The sequence below is a fragment of the Oncorhynchus masou genome, chromosome 14 (genome assembly GCF_036934945.1).
Source record: "Oncorhynchus masou masou isolate Uvic2021 chromosome 14, UVic_Omas_1.1, whole genome shotgun sequence".
In the NCBI taxonomy this organism is placed as follows: Eukaryota; Metazoa; Chordata; class Actinopteri; order Salmoniformes; family Salmonidae; genus Oncorhynchus; species Oncorhynchus masou.
Window position 1 is genome coordinate 6,473,605 of NC_088225.1, and position 7,128 is coordinate 6,480,732.

Sequence of the window (7,128 nt, forward strand, 5' to 3'; positions counted from 1 at the left end):
TGACTGGACAACGTTTCCTGATCACTAGTTTCTGCTCCCAGTCACAGTAACTAGTACTGTTCTCTGTTGATACTGGGACAAGTAACGCCTCCCAGCTGTAAATACTGTACATTAAGGAGGGTTTCCTAGGGGATCAAATTCAAAAGTAACAGTCAGTATCTGGTGTGGCCACCAGCTGCATTGAGTACTGTCCTGTATGTGGCTCAGTTTATAAGAGCATGGCATTAGTGACACTAGCGTTGTGGAGTCAATTCCCACTGGTGTCACATACCAGAATACGTTGACTGTTGCCACTTTGGATTAAAGCATTTGCTATATATAATTTGAAGGGAGCTTATATTTGTCCTGTTACACACAGTCTGTAATGGAAATGTGTTTTTTGCATATCCCAACTCCACCTGAGATACCCGCAGGGAGTGGGGTCACAGCCAGGGTCACCATTGTACATCACATTTGGAGCAATTAGGGTTAAGTGTGAGCTAGAAACACAAGCATTTCGCTGCACCTGGGGGGGGTCAAAATCAAAAGCAACAGTCAGTATCTGGTGTGGCCACCAGCTGCATTGAGTACTGCAGTGCAGCTCCTCATGGACTGCACCAGATTTGCCAGTTCTTGCTGTGAGGTGTTACCTCACTCTTCCACCTAGGCACCTCCAAGTTCCCGGACATTTCTGGGGGGAATGGCCCTAGCCCTCACCCTCCGATCCAACAGGTCCCAGATGTGCTCAATGGGATTGAGATCCGGACTCTTCGCTGGCCATGGCAGAACACTGACATTCCTGTTTTGCAGGAAATCACACACAGAACCAGCAGTATGGCTGGTGGCATTGTCATGCTGGAGGGTCAGGTCAGGATGAGCCTGCAGGAAGGGTACCACATGAGGGAGGATGATGTCTTCCTTATAACGCACAGCGTTGAGATTGCCTGCAATGACAACAAGTTCAGTCCAATGATGCTGTGACACCCCGCCCCAGACCATGATGGACCCTCCACCTCCATATCGATCCCTCTCCAGAGTACAGGCCTCGGTGTAATGCTAATTTCTTCGACGATAAACGTGAATCCGACCATCACCCTTGGTGAGACAAAACCACGACTCGTCAGTGAAAAGCCCTTTTTGCCAGTCCTGTCTGATCCAGCGACGGTGGGTTTGTGCCCAGAGTCAACGTTGTTGCCAGTAATGTCTGGTGAGGACCTGCCTTACAACAGGCCTACAATCCCTCAGTCCAGCCTCTCTCAGCCTATTGCGGACAGTCTGAGCACTGATGGAGGGATTGTGCGTTCCTGGTGTAACCCGGGCAGTTGTTGTTGCCATCCTGTACCTGTCCCGCAGGTGTGATGTTCAGATGTACCGATCCTGTGCAGGTGTTGTTACACATGGTCTGCCACTGCAAGGATGATCAGCTGTCCGTCTTGTCTCCCTGTAGCTCTGTCTTAGGCGTCTCACAGTATGGACATTGCAATTTATTGCCCTGTCCACATCTGCAGTCCTCATGCCTCATTGCAGCATGCCTAAGGCACGTTCACACAGATGAGCATGGACCCTGGGCATCTTTCTTTTGCGTTTTTCAGAGTGAGTAGAAAGGCCTCTTTAGTGTCCTAAGTTTTCATAACTGTGACCTTAATTGCCTACCGTCTCAAAACGACCGTTCCACAGGTGCATGTTCATTAATTGTTTATGGTTCATTGAATAAGCATGGGAAACAGTGTTTAAACCCTTAACAATGAAGATCTGTCAAGTTATTGGGATTTTTACAAATGATCTTTGACAGGGTCCTGAAAAAGGGACGTTTCTTTTTTTGCAGAGTTTACACTTACGGTTGTTTGTGTGCTATAACTGAAGACAAGGTCAAGAGAGACTGAGACGCTATGAAACCGTGTGTATGTTTGAGAGAGAAGGAGACATGACAATGTGGCTGGCATGACAACAGACTGGCACAGTCTCAGTCTCATCTGAGCCAGAGAGGCCCAGAATCGGCCCATGCCGCTCTCCACAGTTCCACGTAGCTTAAGGACGGCTGTCCTATTTTTATCGAGGGGTTGTGGATTGATGCGAAGTGACGAGGGCCGCGAGCGGCTGAGTGGGTGGGCAACCACATGCTTGGCTCCACAGGCAACCTCCCTCCACAGAGACCCCACTCACGCACGAACACCGACATGCATGCACACGGAGGCAAGCACACACACACATACGCACTCATGCGAGCACACGCTCTCCTATCCTCACCCCCTCCCCCACCCCCCAATGCCACCGGCCTAAAAAAGCCCTATTGTCACTATTTGCAATGTCGTCCCTGTCAACATCTTCTCTGCTCCAGTGTCAATGTGACAGCACAATCCAGCCCCTACTACAGTATTTATCATTTTGGTACTATTTTCTGAAGTATGTGTTGAATTTTATAAACTATTAGAACAATACACCAATCTGGTAACACTTGATACGCAACCTGCTTTACATTCAAAACCTTTCATTGTGCGTTCATTTTGTTTGGAGACTTCTTTCACCACACAGCCATTTGATCCAAGATAGAAGTTTACTGTGAAATATAATGAGTACTTCATCAAAACACAATTTAGTTATCTTAACAACCAGTTAATCCAATAGGAATTTTTGAAAATTGTTATTTGAATGCAGTATGCTACAGTACTGTAAATTACAGTACATTACGCTGTTTTCACATTAGGCAATACACTTGCGCTGCCGATTAAAATTGACTGAACATCAAATTTCCATCATTTCTATCCCACGTGTGATCAAAGGTGTGATCATTAAAGACATATTTCACAATATAACAAATTAAATAAATGACAGAAACATCGTGTTTAGCAGGCACTAGTTTGCATGAAGACTGTCTTGAGCACTTGGGCCATAGGTTCTCATCGAAATTGCAGTAATTATCCTCATTGTTTATGCACCTGGGGAAAAACCTTTTGGTATGGCGAATCCAAGCCTGACATAGGTCTGGATTGATGTTATTGCACGCCTCATGGATGCCCTGAAGGAGGGTGGCACGTTTATGAGGATAGCAATCGTACATCTTCCACCTGTATTGTAATCGTGTATTGTATATTACTGTATTGTGTTGTACTTCTGTATTGTGGTGGTCCTGTATGTGGCTCAGTTCATAAGAGCATGGTATTAGTAACACTAGAGTTGTGGGTTCAATTCCCGCTGGGGTCACATACCAAAATATGTTGACTGTTGCCACTTTGGATTAAAGCATTTGCTATATAAATATATATAATAATAATTTGAGGGGAGCTTATATTTGTCCTGTTACACACAGTCTCAAATGGAATTGTGTTTTTTGCATATCCCAACTCCCCCTGTGATACCCGCAGGGAGTGGGGTCACAGCCAGGGTCACCATTGTACATCACCTCTGGAGCAATTAGGGTTAAGTGTGAGCTAGAAACACAAGCATTTCGCTGCACCTGGTGTAACATGCTAAAATGTGTACGCGACCAATACACTTTGATTGAATAAATCAATTCAGAATTTTTTTCCAAATTTACTGTGATGTAAAATCATTAGTCATCATCATGGTAGTACATTCGAGTATATATTATACTATTTATGTTTCTACTTTAGAGACATACATTTTTATTATCTATTGTTGTTCTCTAAATCTGTAGCAGACAAACCAGTACACATGTCAAATCTATAGGTTTACCAAACATTTAAGTGATCATCAATTAAGAGCAGTCCCCCCCTTATTTCCTGCAATTCTAATAATTTTGTCATGGGGTGCAGATAACATTTTACAGTTTTAAAGCAATTTTTCTTGCAATTCTATACATTTTGCCATGTCTAATATTTTGCAGTGACTCGAACATCACAACAAAATCTATGGGCTCTAAAACATAGCTAAAAATCATTAGTGGACATGGACTCGTTAATATGGACATTTATGACAAGTTAAAGATAGCTCTTTAAGCTATGCAATGACTGACAAGAGGAAAACGGACGATGCACTACCCAATTTCGAAATTGCACCTTGTACATTCTACCATTACAACTTTCAGGAGTAAGTTGAGTTCCTTTAAAAACAGAAGGGAAAAATAGCACTATGAAGCGCAGAGCCAGAGCTCTGACATCACATATAGCATGTTACTGTACAGCCACTGCTTTCCAATTTAGGTGCTTATCAGTGTCCAAATCGGCTATTTTGAACCTGGATATAGGTGAAGTATGAAGAGCCACATAGTAGCAAACATATTTTAACAAAAAAGAAGAGAATCATATCAAAAGTAATGGAAGGCGTTGCATTGTGAAAGGCACTTACTTTATATGAACATGTATAGCATTGTGAAACATGTACAGTTGAAGTCAGAAGTTTACATACTGGTGTAACTGAGTCAGGTTTGTAGGCCTCCTTGCTCGCACACACTTTTTCAGTTCTGCCCACACATTTTCGATAGGATTGAGGTCAGGGCTTTGTGATGGCCACTCCAATACCCTGACTTTGTTGTCCTTAAGCCATTATGCCAAAACTTTGGAAGTATGCTGGGGGTCATTGTCCATCTGGAAGACCCATTTGTGAACCAAGCTTTAACTTCCTGACTGATGTCTTGATATGTTGCTTAAAAATATCCCCATCATTTTCCTACCTCATGATGCCATCTATTTTGTGAAGTGCACCAGTCCTTGCTGCAGCAAAGCACCCCACAACATGATGCTGCCACCCCAGTGCTTCACGGTTGGGATGGTGTTCCTTGGTTTGCAAGCATCCCCCTTTTTCCTCCAAACATAACGATGGTTATTATGGCCAAACAGTTCTATTTTGTTTCATCAAACCAGAAGACATTTCTCAAAAAAGTACGATCTTTGTCCCCATGTGCATTTGCAAACAGTAGTCTGTCTGGCTTTTTTATGGCGGTTTTGGAGCAGTGGCTTCCTCCTTGCTGAGCGGCCTTTCAGGTTATGTTGATATAGGACTCGTTTCACTGTGGATATAGATACTTTTGAACCTGTTTCCTCTAGCATCGTCACACGGTCCTTTGCTGTTGTTCTGGGATTGATTTGCACTTTTCACACCAAAGTACATTCATCGCTAGGAGACCGAACACGTCACCTTCCTGAGCGGTATGACGGCTGTGTGGTCCCATGGTGTTTATACTTGCATACTATTGTTTGTACAGATGAACGTGGTACCTTCAGGCGTTTGGAAATTGCTCCCAAGGATGAACCAGACTTGTGGAGGTCTACGATTTTATTTCTGAGGCCTTGGCTATTTTCTTTTGATTTTCCCATGATGTCAAGCAAAGAGGCCCTGAGTTTGAAGGTAGGTCTTGAAATACATCCACAGGTCCACCTCCAATTGACTCAAATGATGTCAATTAGCCAGAAGCTTCTAAAGCCATGACATTATTTTCTGGACTTTTCCAAGCTGTTTAAAGGCACAGTCAACTTAGTGTTTGTAAACTTCTGACCCACTGGAGTTGTGATATGCACAAAGTTGATGTCCTAAGTGACTTGCCAAAACTATAGTTTGTTAACAAGAAATTTGTGGAGTGGTTGACAAATGAGTTTTAATGACTCCAACCTAAGTGTATGTAAACTTCCGACTTCAACTGTATTTCTAGATGAAACACCAAGATTGGTGAAAAAGTGACTGTAGGATTTTGTGTGTTGTACTTATGCTTAGAGTTTGAAACATCTGCCTTTTTGATGATCTGTTTTGAGTTTTGTAATAACAGTTATGGAAATGAACCATATACTTGTGAAAATTTCACCAAAGCAATAAATAAATCTGCAAAAACAACAGCCAATTTACAACATTAGTAAATAACATACCAATGGGCTAAGCTACTCCTTTCTTTGTGGCATAGGCCTGTGGATTTAGTTTGAGATGATATACATTAGTCGTGTTATTGTGATGATCCTAAAATGTGCTTTGATATGGCATAGACGGGATTTTGGCGGCCATTTATCTGCAGGACAGGTGTGCCATTGTGCAGGTTTGATTGGATTGGCCACAGAAAGGCAGTGCTGGTTGCTGAGTCACTCCTGTCCTGTTGCTCCGTGGCTCAGTAGCTATTTGGTAGATCAAATGGTAGCCTAGAGCAGATACGTTCACAGGAACGTTTAGCTGTAGGACAATATGTGATGATGAGGGCAGTTGTTAATAGTTGTTGTGAGGTTGAGTCTGATGTTGTTGGCAGTCCTCCCCCATCACCCCTGGAGGGACACGTGTGTCTGTCTGTCTCTCTGTTTGTCTGTCTATGGCTCCCTCCAGCTAGCTCTTTACTCTGAATTATAGCAATTAAAAACCCACCACATGAGAGAGAGCAGAGAGAGTGATCATGAATATGCAACACTAACTGAACGCCGTCCGGGGCGACCTCTCTTAGAGTTCTGAGGTCTCCTTTCTCCATGTCATTGGGACGCACAAAGACCAGTTGACAGCGTTTCCCTCCCGTTTTGTGCATGTGGCACCCCCCCGAACGGGTTGGTGAACTTTCATGACCTCCCAGAGTTAGAGGAAACTTTTTGTCCATCGTGGCTTTGGCAGCCTGCCTCGCTGGCCGTGCCAAGTGAACTCCTGCCTACCGCACCCCTATTGGGGGTCGAGGGGGAGGAAGCTGGGTGGACATTTCTAGACCTAGATGACCAAGAGGAAGAGGGCAAATATTTAGCCGTGCCACTGGATCAGGCCATGTACCCCCTGTCTCTCCCCTGGTGCTCCTCACTCTGTATTCAGAGTCACGGATCTCATTTCTGGGGGTAATATTTCAAGCGGGCCACAGATGTGGAATTAAATTGAAGACCTGGCTTGGAATGGGGCAGAGGGTAGGTTGAAAGGGCAGGCTAGGAGAGCGGGAAGGGAAAGGTTGTGCTTATATAATGGTTAGGGGGTTTTGGTGAAGTGATTTCTGCAAATGTCACCCACATTGTATGGTCCAGAAAGGGTGAAGGGTGACCATTTTCCACACTCATTATTATACTATAATGGTTAGGAGGGTTTGAGCACCCGGAATAGCCAGAGATCAAAATATGGTGCAAAATGTACGGTTTTATTTACAGTGCAGCCCCTGATAGTGCCAATATTTAGGTATAAGAAGCTTTGATGAAGGCATCCAAAGTTCCACATTGCACAAAAATGACAAAAGAGACTAAATGTCGGGTT